Here is a 15282-nt window from a genome sequence, read left to right on the forward strand (position 1 = left end):
CATGCATCTAGTCTAAAAAGAGATGTATAAACATCACACAGACCAAGGACACAGCTGTATCATCACACATGTACATGGTACGTATAGTAATGCTTATAGAAGTCATATCTTATTAGATAATGGAATGTCAGCCACTGTGCAGAATGAGATTGGAGCAGGAAGAAGCACTTTTGTTAATAGAGACGACGATTTGGTTCAAAATATTTTATCAGATTTTCTGCATTAGCACACAACATGCCTGCACAAGTGTAATTCATAACATATGAATTAGGTCATTTGGTCTCTTGGGACAGTTGGACAGGGAAAGATACAAGGAAGGAAGGTTATGAAACGGAACAAAGCAACAAGGAAATAAGAAATTAATGACAAGCAGTAAAGGTAATGAAGAGTAACATGATAAAATAATCTGGTTTGGGCATGTCAGCAGTAAATACATGTGTCAGGAGTGCTTTTCTACCGACCATTTGGCACTAGCGGTCGACTCATCACTTTTCCGTATCAGCCATTTTCAATTTGCAAACCCTTCATCTAGAGAGCCATGGTTTGATTCCATCTGCCACAAAAAGTAATGCAAGATAAGTGAAGAGTTTAACGTAAACCAAGGAAAGGTCACCTCCAGAAGGCAGCATTAGGAACTGAAAAACAAAATAAAAAAATCTCTTTGAAAAATAATTTCACCATTTGTGTTGAGTTTTACATATTCAGGAGGAACACTGAGTGAGTGGTGTTTTTAGCCTGGAGCTATTACACTTGTGGCTGTTGTGTAGTTTAACAGCCCATCTAGATACGTATGAAATATTAAGCAGCCCCTCCGATGGGATTTCTGATATCTTCATCAGTATCGCAGTCTAATTATCAAATGTGTGTCATAATAATCCGAGAATGAGGATGAGGAGAGAGAAGACACAAACATTTGTCCAGTTATTGCAGTTGTTATTGTGCAAACTCTTACTGTTACTGAATAAATTTTGCTTGTTAGTGTTTTAAGAGAAATTTAAGAGACGCTTGTGTTCTCTGGCCAGATAAAACCTCTGATATCTACAATGCAAAACTCACTGGCAGAAAGAAGGGAGTGATTAACATTGATGGCAATATGAAAAATCAAATTTCAGAGACACAAAACGCACTATTAAATTTTTTTTTTTTTTTTTTTTTGAGTGAATCAACAGAATGGAGTCAAACACTAAGGCTTTAAAATAACCCTATCCTGCATCACACATAAATATTTCAAAGGAAAGGAAAATTCTTCTTCATTCTTCACTGATGGGCTGGTTTATTTGACATTTTCTCCTCCTAAACAGGCATATTCTTGATGTACTGTATGAAAATGACCCTGCATGATGATATATGCTTTAATGGACTGCAACCAATTATTCACTTGTTTGTATTGAAGTTAGAGCATTAAAAATAAATGAAGCTAGATAGCACAGAGCCCAGAGTGCATTGTATTTTCATAAATCCTTTTAAGTTCTATGTATATTTCAAATGGATTCTTGGAACAGTCATAAAAGAGATGAGATACATGCAACAGTAAAAGTTGTTGTTAAAAATGACAAAAGAGGCAGCAGGGGAGGTTGAGCAAATGAGAAGGAAAAAGCAAAGAAAAGAGGAATGAAAAGTGAGCGCTGGTGCCAGACAAAGGGAACATCCAGGGGAGAAAATAAGATTGAGATGAAGATGACTCGAAAGAGGAAGAATGAACGACAGAGACACATTTAAAGAGCGAGAGGGAATGGAAGTGAGAAGACTTCCGTGAGAAAGTCAGCAGTGCGTGTGTGTGTGTGTGTGTCTGCAGGAGAAAAGTACTTTTGTGAAAAATTCTGTGTGATAGAAGACAAAATCCCCTCCCGTGAGGAAAGAAGGAAGAGCACAGAAGAAGAGGAGAAAGGAACAATGATTTAAGTTTTGGATAAGACTCATAAGGCGGCAGACTGTTTCAGCAGAGGTCTCTGTTGTGAAGCTTTGTGTAGGACTGTCAGGGCCCTCTCTATTTTTGAGCAGTGTGTGGGTATATACCACTCACACCTTATAGCATCCAGTACACCTGTGGAAGTATGCTTATGCAGAATTGTCTTTTCACTGAAGTCTATCCAGAAGTCCAGTATATGCAGGGTTGGTCTCCAGTGTCTTGCTCATGAACACTTCCACAGTGTAGCCAAAGGGAAAACATGGTTGTATCATCTTCATAGCATCTCCATATGTTTCTGAGCTGATGCTTTAATTTCTAGATGAATATTAAATGCTTGCTGTAATTTATGAAGGTTTCACTAACCCTGTTGCTGTACTCATGCATCTATATTACAAATCCCACTTGATTTTGCAAACAAAATGCCTACATTAACACTTTTGCTACAACCCGTTGCGGAAAAAAATATTTGATCACCCTTGTTTTCTTCCATTTCTTGTTCATTTTAATACCCAGTACAACTAAAGGTACATTTATTTGGACAAATATAATGATAACAACAAAAATAGTTCATAAGAGTTTAATTTCAGAGCTGATATCTATCCATTTTCCATGTTTTCTTGATAATAACCAAAATCACTTCAGTTCTTACGTCAATATCTATTGCATTGTACTGACCAAAACAGTGCTTTTAGGCATTCCATGTTTTCTTTTCTGTCTGTTTTAGTCACATGATACACACAGGAGTTAGTACTTGATTGCATAACTATTGTTTTTGATGACTTTTGATGGTCTAATAATTTTTTTCACAACTGAATGACTTCTGCTTGATGGTGCTGCAAGGACTTTGACTCTCATTGAATAATCTTTAACTTCTTTTGCCTTTCCTCAAAGTAGAAGAGGAAAGTGGTGATACATAAAATCCTGGACTTTCCCATTAGACATTCAAGTTTGTATCCCGACTCGTGCTACATTCAAGGAAAAAGTCAGAGTTGGGGAGTGATATCAATAAATTCACCGCATCATTTTTAATATTACATCTTTGGGACCTCTTTGATGTTAAACTAAGTTCTGGTATTTTTCTCTAAACCTGAAGTGCTTTCACTGTCTAAAACTAAACAGAGATGCCATCCAGGCTCCAGATTACAAATTGATTTTACAAAGGAACAACATCATCAACTATATATAAATCATGGATGAACTATCTGTGGTGTTGGCTGTTGTCATATTGGTTTTGTGGAAAACCGTGGGTAGGGTTCAAGAGAAGCAAAACTTGGAATGTGCACATACTGACAACACCAACCACACATACTAAAAAACTATTCATATGGGACTAGGATTACCTGTGGACTTGTGATGAGTTAGAAAGTACCCCTCATGCTTCATGCAGCACATTCACAGATGATAAGGAAGTTTGTTTTTCACTCCATGTAATCTTCAGTTTTGACAATGACAGGCTCAGTACTTTTGGATAGCAGTTGAAAAACAGAAAAATGTTTCTTACTGTGGCTGTCATGCATCTCATCCAACTCATCATCTGTTGAGAATCAATCAATCAGTGCATATTGTTGCTGTATCACAACATGAGTCTCCTGAATTTCCACCTAAAACCCTCTTGAAACTTTCATTTATTATCTCCGGCGTATTACACCAGAAACATATGCAAAATAAATGTAGGAAACAAAAAGTGTTGCATATCCCCCTATATTACAGAGATGTCAATTTGCACAAAACTAATATTATCATAGCCTTTGCTGAAATATGGTAGGTAATCTGTGGTGGATTTATTTTATTTATAAACTACGGACATTGTAAATTCGCATTACTGCATTTAATTACAAATTACCAGAGGGTCACAGGTAATACTAGTCCTATGCGAGTAGGGCTTAACAGTACTATTATAAATGCCATCAAGTAATTTCAACAATTTATTAAATGTTAGTTGTGATTTGATAGTAATGTCAATGTGTAATAAAGGCTACTTGAGCTACTTAGTAAGCTACCTGACAGACCATACAATTTAATAGAAATGAAAACTAACATCAGCTAACACAGTGAAATCATGCGAGTTATTGCAATTAAGCACCACCAAACTTCATGACACAATCGTCTGACAACCTTGTTGGTGAAACCTCTTAAACACAACTGCGGCGAAGCTGCCTGTCAGGGAGAAAAATAAGTTTTATTCAAACAACAGCTCCAAATGTCCAACTCAGCAGATAAGCTAATGCTAGCTGTCAATCAAAGCCCACACAGCAGGGCAGACACTGACAACACTCACCTGTCAATCACAGCAGCCACTGCCTTAATTATGCATAACTTTCAGGCTTTGGATAATCTGAATGGGGAAGTTAGATAAAGATTCACCCCAGTACAGACAGAGAAATGAAATATAGAGATGAATTTTTTTTTTTTTTTTTTTTTTTTTTTTGAAACAGGGTGTAAACATGTTTATTTCTGCTGTAAAGTTGGGGTGTAAGGGTCTTTCATATGGACACTGCCCCTAATGGACATTCAAGTTACTGCAGATTTGGACTTCTATTATCATCATCATTTTCAGTTCTAAGTTGAGCCACAGAGAAGCAGAGTCACTTCAGACAGACTCTGAACAGCGATGAGTGATCACATTAGTCAAAAGCTGCATTTCCATAAAATGTCAAACCAATCTGAAATGAAAAGTCACAAAACCAAAATGCAAATGATGTGTGATTTCATTAAGTGGTTTGGAGTGAATAGCTTAGGCTAAGCATTCCATCGTTGTTTTCCACCTAAAATTCCTGTGATGTCTTTTTTAACCATGGATGAGACTGATGAGGAAACAATCAGTCATCAGTCCACATGTTCTATTGTATTAGACATGTTTATATAATTTACCAAAATATTTGGTAAGATACAGCAAACAGCTCACATGAATGTAATGTTTGCTGATCAGAATAAATAAATAAATAAATAAATAAATAAATAAATAAATAAATAAATAAATAAATAAATATCATTTTTATTGAATTTTACCATTTCCATGAACATTTTCCAGTGTGAAATTTTAACATACACATGAAATACTTTTATGGAAACACACCTAATCATGTATTTAACATCCTACCTGTCTGAAAACACCTGTGAGTGGTTTCTTCAAGGAAGTGCAAAGAAGAAGGTGGAAGTCTTGTTTCCTGTGAGACCACTGGAATTACAATATGTTGAAAGATAATTATGGAATTGTTATCCAGTGATGTTAAAAATCTATCAGGCACTAGAGCCTTGACAGAACGCATTATGAAAATGGTAGTTACAGACACACTTTTCCAAGTTAGGAAGCACATATTTCTACTGCAGCAGAGTCACAGAGGGTCTGTCAGGTGGATGACTGAGTGAACAGTACAAGATAAAAGAAGCACAGTGTCCCACCTATTGATGTCAAGGAAACTAGGAGTATTTTTAGTAAATAATTAATATAACCATTGCATCCTTCAAGTCAACAAGGCCACTCTTTCCCCAAACTGAAGTCCTTTGTGTTCACTTATAATTCAGTCAATCATTTTTATGTATATTTATGCCTCTTATTGTACAAAGAGAGTTTGAGATGAGAATGAATAATGCACACAAAAATGTCTACAGAGGAATACAAACAAGTTTAGAGCAAATGTTTGACTATAAAAGGAAAAAAGTTGAACATATTGATAATTAACATTTGCAGACACAGCATAGACATTTTGTGCTGACTGTTAACAGTTCACAGATGCATTAAATATTACTGTCTATTTCCTTATTGTGTTTGAAAAGGAAAAGTAATCTCGGATGCATTGCACTTCCATTAATAATGTATCTGCTAAATAAGCTGTGGACATCATATAAGAGAGAAAGGTTGTAGCTGTTTACTACCACAGATGGATGCACTCCTCAGTCCAACCTACTGTATATATCTGCCTCATTTAATGCTAGCAGTCATTTTAAAGCAGCGTATGCCTTTCATCACTAATTTTTCTTCAAATTTGTAAAACCCCAGTGATAGTCTAATTATCACTTAACCATTAGTCTTCCCGTGCTTATCATCCTAAATCACTTCCCTCACGGTGAACAACTTTGAAGATGACTCCATCCTAAGCAGTCCGTTTGTTTACATACCAAACCGATACGTCACTCGGTCCTTTTCGGGATTTTGTTGCAAAGTACATTGTGGGAATGGGAATTCCATGCAGCCACAGCAGCAACAAACATGGAGACAACAAGCAATGAAACCATGTAGGCTTATCATACACGTACTGTAAGGAGCGAATGAGCGGTGAGGGCCCAGCCATACCCTGTATGCAGTGGTGTAGTGGTCCCTGGAGAAGTGGGTATACTCTCAGTTTTTGGCTTCTTCTTTTTTTTTTTTAAAGTAGTCCATAAAAACGCCATTTTAGAAACAGTGACATGTATGACTATTCTATTTAGTTTACCCAAAAATCCATCAGCAGTATTTGCTCACTATTATAAAATTATCATGACTTGATCAGGAGCAGTTTGTAGGTATTACTGGCCACACAAGCAGCTGCATGAATGTAAATGTATTCAACATGAGGCAAACACAGGATAACGTTAGCCTTTAATAACGTTAGCCTACTCACACAGTTTAGCTATTATGGCAAAATCTCTTCTCTAAATGTGCGGTCATATGTCCAGTAGTTTAAAATGGTGACTCATTCTGAAATCGCCTTAAAACTTACTTCAGAACTATGTATTCCACGAAAGTAGGTTCTCTCAATATGTGTCACTCATTTGAAATATGTTTATTCTGCCTTTCTTGTTCGTATTTCCAATAATCGCACATCTTTCAACGAGACATGCAGTGACCTGTCAATCAGCTGGGGTGGCACTGGCACCTGAAGGGTCCAATCAGGTTGCAGAGATGGCCAGCGCTAGTCAGCAATATTTTCCTCGGCATGACCCGCCCTACTCTGCCTTTGATTGGCTCATCAGTCCTCATGCCTTAAGTTAACCAATCTAATCAGTGAAGGCAGCAAGTACTAGCCAATTAGAGGCAGAGTAGGGCGGGTCATGGCTTCACCATCCTAGGGGAAAACATGGGCAATTTGACTCAGATACTACTGAATGGTGCACATCAGGGCAATTTAGAAGTGGGTATACCCAATACTGAATGAAAAATAAGTGGGTATAGCCCGTATACCCCCATATACCCTGGACTACACCTCTGCCAGTATATTTGTGAAGCGTGTGATAAACCTACACAATGACATACTCTGCAAATATCACGAAACTGATGTCTAAGTATTGTTTTTCACGATCACACACCCCGTACTATAAGATGACAGTTGACTTACAGTGATTCCTTCCATTTCTTCTGACCTGGTGGCGGACATGGTTTCATTGCTTGTTGTCTCCATGTTTGTTGCTGCTGTGGCTGCGTGGAATTCCCATTCCCGCAATGCACTTTGCGGCAAAATTTCCGAAAAAAGGCCAGAGTGACTTATCGGTTTGGTACGTAAACAAACGGACTGCTTGTGATGGAGTCATCTTCAAAGTTGTTCACCGTGAGGGAAGTGATTTAGATGCATAAGCACGGGAAGGCCAATGGATTAGTGATAATTAGGCTATCACTGTGGTTTTACAATTCGGAAGAAAAATTAGTGATGAAAGTCATACGCTGCTTTAAAATCAGATGAACCTATATTATCTACCAAGAACTGACTGAGATTTTCAATTTAGAAAGGAAGGTGGGAATTATTCTTAGTTCCTTTGGTTAAAATTGAACAAATTAATGGTTCTTCAATTCATTCTACTGGTTATTAGGGATTAGTGACATTTCAGCCTTAGCATGAACAAAGATCTATACATATGTTCACTCTAAACATAAAAAAACCACATTGCTATACACAGCTTACACACACATGCACACACACACCAAAAAAGCTCTATAAATACAGTGTGGAGGTAATGTTCATCGTGTAAAGTAGGCGGATTAACTGGAACCAGGTCAGAGCAAAGGCAGAGCATGCTCTAGCTTTTCTCCTATTTAGCTGCTTTTCTCACCATTTTACCAACATATTGCTTCTGTAGCTATTTTCTTTGCTGAGGAACACTGGAATGGTTATCTCCTCCAACCCCACACACTAATGCTTCACCAGTGCCACTTGTTCCCAAACTTAGGGTTTGATTTTTCTAAGTAGATCATCCATCAGGCATGCAGGTTTTGTTGCTGATGCACTATATTATATTGAATTACAGATTGTTAGCGTGAAGCGGTGCAGTATATGTTTAATGTACAGTGAATCGAGGGGAAAATGCATGAAAACTGGCTTAAAGTTAGGACTTGGTGTGGACAATTACAGACACTAGGAGTTAACAGTTTTTGTTATATTTGGAGTTATCAGTGTCGACTGCAGTGATAAATGAAATCTCTGAAAGTCTGCCAAAACCGTGCCGTTCTACACTCAAGAGTATTTCTATTTCAGTCAGGATTTTCAGAAAAGACCCATTTTTTTCTAACAGGGAAGCATTTTTAGATCTCTCTATGCTTTGGCTAGGGCGGTACAGTGTGTGCATGAGTATGTAGCTCAAAGTGATTGAATGAGAGTGGGAATGAGTGAATGACTTCACAAACTTGAATGTATTAGCATCAATACATTTCGCAGCCTCTCATAAATGGCTAGATGCACGCAATCAATCAATGGGATTCCTCTATAATGGTGTAGAATTAGAGTTAAAGAGTAGAGCAGGACTAGGGAAAAGACAGGGAGGGAACACTGATGAAGGAAAGACCCCAAGAGTGAAGGAAATGGAGGAGGTGTGGCAGGATCGGCAGACACAGAAGAGCGGCTTTGATTTTTATTCTGAGAGTCAGTCAGGGTAAAGAATGCACCTCAGCCTAACCATCTCAGTATTAAACTCATCCATCCTGTAGGAGAGAGAAACATACAGTGGGGGGGGGGGTATGAGCATGAGACTCTGAGAATCTGTGTTTGCAGAGCAGTCATCTTTCACCTGTAGCTAGCAGAGATCTCGACTTGCATAATGCAATGTAAGGATAAAGACTCCTTTATGACCAGCTGAGCCAATAAATCCAGATCAGTTCTGACCTCTTTTTCTTCCCTGCTATCTCTTCTTGTCTTTGCTATAGAGAGAGCAACCAGTCTCAGCAGCTGAACTCTCACCAGCTCTTTGCATCTTAAAACGGCATTGCAGACATATAGACTATAGACTTGCCTTCATCAGTGCATTGAACCAACACTTGCTGCTTATATATAATGCTCCCACCCACTCTCATGCCTCCCCACTGGTACAATTAAAAAAACATTTTTAACCTATCTTATTTTCTCAGTATGTTTAATTGCCCACAGTATATATTTCTCGATCTTCACCAACCATTCCCTCAGGTGCAAAGTCTCAAAGTTGCAATAATTGTTTTCAATTAAAACCTGCTGTGTGGGAACTGTCCTTCACTTTCCTTTGCTACTGTATATCACCGTTTAGGGGAATGGCTACCAGAAGATGAGGGGTAGTGGTTTTGGCAGCCTTCGCTATGATTGGATGGGGAGCCACAGTTGAAGGACTGATAAAGCAGTGGCTTGTTGGATCCGTCTTTACAACAGCTTGGGGTGTTATGTAAATGTCGGTGTAGCTAGGCTGGCAGAGGAAGAACAATTAATCAAGCCCAATGACAAATGTAACGACCGAGTAATAAGTGGCTACTCCTCGAGTTATTGGATCGGTGATACCTAGGTAATGTTTTTTTTTGTCCTTCTTACGCCACATTATTCAGTATTTGTACCTTTTATGTCAGTGTCTGGTCGGTGTCCTAGCTAGGCTGGCCCAGATTCTAGCCCAGTTTTAAGACTTTTTTGCTGAACTTAAACAAACATTGAACCAAGCATGTGTTGTGAGTTTTGGTGTCTTCAATCTGAACCAGCATGTGGAAAAGCCCCAATTAACACAAGAGACGACTCCAATAATGTCAAATTGGCCAAGGTAGACTATGTTGGAGTATTCTGTTAGGCCTCTGGAGAGCTATTTGGAGGACAGAAAACTGCAGGCTGGTTTCACCGGCTCCTCTCTCCGCTCCTTATTCCTCTATCACAAAAGGTAACTGTAGTCATTCACACAACAAACTAATGACCAAGATAAATAAGGAGAGGAGTGGAAAACATGACAAGACACACAGTGAAGTGAGAGATAGCCCAAGAGGAAAGAGAAAGGTGACAGAGAAAAAAAAAAAAAAAAAAAAAAAGAAGTAAGTATTAAGCTTTGCAACACAGCAATGGAGAAATGACAGATGATGATAAAAAAACAAAGCACACGCTCTGGTAATGAATGCCACTTTAATGAACTACTCTTTCTACCCCTCTATCTCTACTACTATTTCCCCCTGTATTCTATATTTCTTTCTGTTCCCTGTTTCTCTGTCACTTCCAATCTCTCTCTCCCTTTTTTTCCACTAACACCAGAGAGCCATGGGGATAGGATAACTCATTACTTATTCATTGCTTCTCGACACATACTGTATGTATTTACAAGGCCTTGAATATTGGTTAAATCAGTATACGGCAATAAAGTGCAAAAAAATTTTAAAAATGTATTATTTTTATAATTATTATCATTATTGCCTTGCCAAAATTACAGCACTTTTATGAATCTTGATGGAAAAGTATGAAACAAGGACAAACTCCTTAAATTCTGAAGTCGATCCATAAAAAGCTGTGAAGGCTGAATTTTTTTTTTTTTTTTTTTTTTTCACTTTCTTTAACATCAGAGAGCCCCAGGCTGCATCCAGACTAATGTATGTTCATTTTATAACAGTTTTGAAGTGAGAACGATCCCTGCCTACACTAGTATTTTAGTAAAATCTCCAAAATATCCTCTGATATTTGCAATATTTACAATATGCCTGTCATGTATCACATGATGCTAACTGGTAACCACTGGACACAGTAAACAAATCACTTGAATAACAGCTCGCTTGGTGTGAATTTAATCAGAAGTGAGAGTTTAACTGCACAATATTTGCAAACAGAAGCAACTGTAATTCAGCACCCATGTAGCAAAGGGGAAAGTCTTGTTTTCTTGTTTTCAGGCAGGAGTAGTGTGTCTGTGTTGTAATTTGTCAAGTCTATGGTTTTTTCCGTCCACACAACAAACTAACTATGGAACTTCTGAACTAAAACAAGGTCAGAAGCATTTCCAAAACTCTATTTTGGGGAGATAAAACACTGGAGTAGTGTGAATGCTAGATGTAAATGCAGGAAATGTTATGCAGTTTAAAACAAAAACATTTTAACGAGAACAAGCTAACTTAAGCAATGGTCAGAAATAGTAGCCAATTATTAAAACAGTAAAGAAAGATCATCATTTTGGTTCATTTGTTGTTTAATGATGTTCTAGCTCCTCTCCTTATAATTATTATGTGTAATTAAGCTACCTCCAAACTAGCCTCGGAAGAATTTCATGCCTGTCTTTCCTTCTCCTTTTCTCTGGTTCATTTGTGAGCAGAGGTGAGACACCACTGAGTGCAGCTTAGCAATCAATAGCTATGTTTTATTATCTGACTGTCAAGGTAATTTTATGTGAACTTCTGAAATGGTGAGAAGAAATACAGAGTAAATCAGATGTGCTGGTATCGCACAGGGTGAAACAGATAGAATTCATAAATATGAAATGTAGTTGAAAACGCATAAAGAGAAGATACAGAAATTGTTCATGTTGCGTTTCGAAATTGTTCACGCTAAGAGGACGCAGCATTGTTGGGATTTCACTGATATAATCTTCATCTTATCTAAAGGATAATTTTACAACAGTTTATAAAAAGTGCAGAAACCTGACTTTGTTGTGAAAACCAAACACAACTCAACACAACTCTCTACCAGCACAAAAGCAGCTGCGTGAATTTGTGTGTTTAGATTGTTAGGAATCATTTCATTCTGGCTGCATGTTGAGCTGCACTAATGAAGATTTCATGAAGATTTCATGAGGTTAATTCTACCCTTGCTGCATTGTAGTGGTGTTTGTGCTGCTTGTAGGTACAAGACTCATTGGCACAAGTCGATTTATTGTTTTAATCAGAGTTTATCGGCTTGTGTTTGATACTGGTAGTTAGTGTCTCAATGTAACAATAGAAATCAAAACTTAAATTAGTGTTTGCGAGAGAGAGCAGTTCAGTATTTCTGTATGTGTAGATTAGTAGAAAATGCTGCTGAAGTTCTTTTTTTTTACCTCCACCAGTAGCCCCTTTTACACAGCACTTCTGTTACGGGAATATTTCGCCTTTTTTCCGGAACATCTGTGTAAATGAAATGGTGGGATCATTTGGTCCCACCTTTATGATGGCTCTGTAACATCTCTGGTGGTAGTAACAGAGCCATGATTTAAAAAATCATGGTTCTGGAACGCTATGTAAAAGGAACACCTCTTGTTCCGCAACCAAGGTGTGACGTTTTGATGACATATGCATGTGCAACTCCCGCGCCGGGGGGATTTAAGAGTGAACGCAGGCCATGTACAGTAAACAAACATGTCAATGCGACCAGAAAGACATTGAACTGGGGAGATGCCAAGATCCGCGAGCTGTTGTCACTTCAGGTGGAGGACTCTATCCATGCTAACGTTTACGGAATGGTGAAAGACTCTGGAGAGGTTAGCAACACCGCTATGCTTGGGGTATTTTTGATACGCAAGTTATATGTCACAATATACGCTGTGCTGTGCTAGTTGATTCCAGAACACAGGTCCGCTGTGTAAAAGTCCAGCCTGTCTCACCTCTGTTACTCCTTTGGCTTGGCAGTGGAAATTGGTCAATGGTGGAAAAAAGGTGGGATCACCATTTCTCCTTTTTTCTGGGATCTCTGTAAAAGTGGCTTGTGAATTCACTTGTAGCATGTGTCCTCTCCTAGTGTGTGCAAACAATTTCAGACAATTACAAATGAATTTGGCTGAAATTTGGTGAACAGATACCTCACTCAAGGATCAGTTATTCAGTTTTGGCACTAAGCTGATGGTGGGACTTCTGCCACTGTCAGTATCGGTTTGAAGCGTGATGTTTTTTTTATGTACAATAGGAAAGTGAATGTAATGTACATTCAGTTTGTGTAGGACTTCCAGCTATAAATCACTCAGTCACTCATTTATCTCCCTTAAGTTAGCTTGTCACAACCATAAACTTCACAGAATGAGAACCAAGCTAGTGCTGCCTTTGGTTTTTGGACTACCAGTTCAAAGCTATGAGCTTTTGAGTGCATTTTGGCTATTGCATTCTTTTAAACAAGAGGTAGACAGACAGATGGACAATGCCCAAGAGGTCATGTGTGTGCTAATGTTAAAGGTAAAATAATTAACTTCATCACACAAACAGAAAGACAAAAAACATTTGAAAGTCTTGTTATTGTTAACCACAACCACGAGTTGAGCTGTCTGGCGTATTCTATTCAATAAATAGAAGCTCTGAAAGTCTGACTCACTGGGTAGTAAAGCCTTCTACTAGCCCTAAAATCTTCTGAATGGAGCGATATTTGACAGAGACCACTAGACTCTTACAAAAGGGTCATTCATAAACAAATAAGACCAGAATGACCATGTCTGGTGGTCATTGTGGTGGTCAGCACCAAGTGCCTGTCAGTGGTATTACACTGTAAGATATTTGCTCGTTCACTTCATTTTAATGTTGACATCCTTGGTCGTTGATCACGACCTACAATGGTAAACATTTACTTTGGAGAAAACATTGTGTTGGTTAATTTGTTATTATTTGGGTTCATTTTTTAGACTCAACACCAGAGATCACTGTCTGACATAACAAGTTTTAACTTTATGATGTTTCCTACAAATTATCTGAAAACTTTTTTTTTTTTCTTAAAGGTAAGGAATGAGTTTTGGTCATCACCCTGAGGAAATACAATACTTGTCTGAAATTCTGTACCACTAAATATCATGTTTGTCTTGAAGACTTTATTATAGAACAAATAACAGATGATGAAGATATTTATAGACAGTGCCTCATGTTACATGCACAAGCAAACATTCCCTTATGCAACTTTCGTTCATGTACAGATGGAGTTAAGATGTCTGTGTTCAGAGAATAATGTACAACCCTCTATGGTGCACACTAATGGTGTTTCTTCAGTGAAACTATAGCTTAAGGACACTGAAGGTAGGTTATAATGATGCTGTGGTATTGCTGCTGAGGTGGCCTTACTTTTCAAGCTGTTCGAAGAAATCTCAAGTCTTAATGACTCTGACAGCGAAGTCATCACTTACAGCTGGGGCTGATACAGGTTGATAGTTACTATTAGGCTTCCAAAATGGAAATACTGACTTTAACGGAAAATAACATACACCTCAAAAGATAAACTCGCTCCCACATAGATACTACATAATGCAAAATTCTTGGCCAGTACTGATTCAATATGACATTTTAGCCCAGTGTTTTCCAACCTTGGGGTCGGGACCCCATGTGGGCTCGCCTGAAATTTCTAGTAATTGATAAAAATACAAATAAAAACTTACTAATAAAATATATATGGTGAGTTGGAAGAATCAATCACAATACATAAAAGACATGACAAATTCTGAAGCTAAAACTGAAGCACTGTGGTACTGTTTATCTTTCAAATGTTCATTGTGGTCGGTTTCAGATGCTGCAGCTCTTTCATAATTCATAGTTTGAGTTATTGTTTGTTCAGTATTAACTGTCAGCCTTGCAAATCCAAGCTGGACTGACTGTACATATCCTGAACAAGGAAAATAAAATTCTCACTTTGTGCAGTAATGTACACCTGGCTTTTCTGCCTCCGACCATAATAATATACATTATACAGAGTAAATGTCATCTAAAATTAACATTTATTTGCAACATAGTATAGCACAAAAACAAGTTAATTTGAGCAAAAAAAAAAAAAGTCTCTGTTTTGAATGTCTGGGGTCGCCAGAAATTTGTGATGTTAAAATGGGGTCACGAGCCAAAAAAGGTTGGGAACCACTGATTTAACCAGTATCTGATGTTTTGTTTTTTTTGTTTTTTTTTTTTTAATATTTGCACTTCCCTTAACAACAAAAATAAAAAACATTAACTATTTTATGTATCTGCCACTGCCATCTGTGAAAAGACATCTCATATACCAATACCGATAAAGGCTGATATCAACAAACATCCGCCACTACCAATGTCTGGCTGATACACTGGTGCATCCCTATTTTTTATACTTAGTTTTATGCTCAGATTGAGTGATTCAGAATTACGCAGGTTTTTATTACCTTGAAATTGATGTTCAGTTCACGAGTACATTTTTAAATAATTTAATAAAGTGAAAGTCAATGCAGTACATGTGTGTCCATTTATTTTTATTTTTTTTGGAGGAGGGTGGGATATCAACACATTAATCAGCTATTGGCTTTTT

At 37.8% G+C, this 15282-nt stretch overlaps 1 protein-coding gene across 3 annotated transcripts in view; it reads right to left on the bottom strand.

Moving 5' to 3' along the window:
• The window catches only part of camkvl (CaM kinase-like vesicle-associated, like), a 45404-nt gene that overhangs the window by 25061 nt on the left and 5061 nt on the right, over nt 1-15282 (bottom strand). The window contains exon 1 of one of the 3 annotated variants that reach the window (XM_030139089.1): nt 5010-5032. The exons of the other annotated variants lie outside the window; for them this stretch is intronic. The gene's annotated coding sequence lies outside the window, so the exon portion shown is untranslated. Of the gene's footprint in view, nt 1-5009; nt 5033-15282 lie in introns of those variants that run through there. 3 annotated transcript variants of the gene reach the window in all.

This window comes from Sphaeramia orbicularis, chromosome 7, assembly GCF_902148855.1.
Source record: "Sphaeramia orbicularis chromosome 7, fSphaOr1.1, whole genome shotgun sequence".
In the NCBI taxonomy this organism is placed as follows: Eukaryota; Metazoa; Chordata; class Actinopteri; order Kurtiformes; family Apogonidae; genus Sphaeramia; species Sphaeramia orbicularis.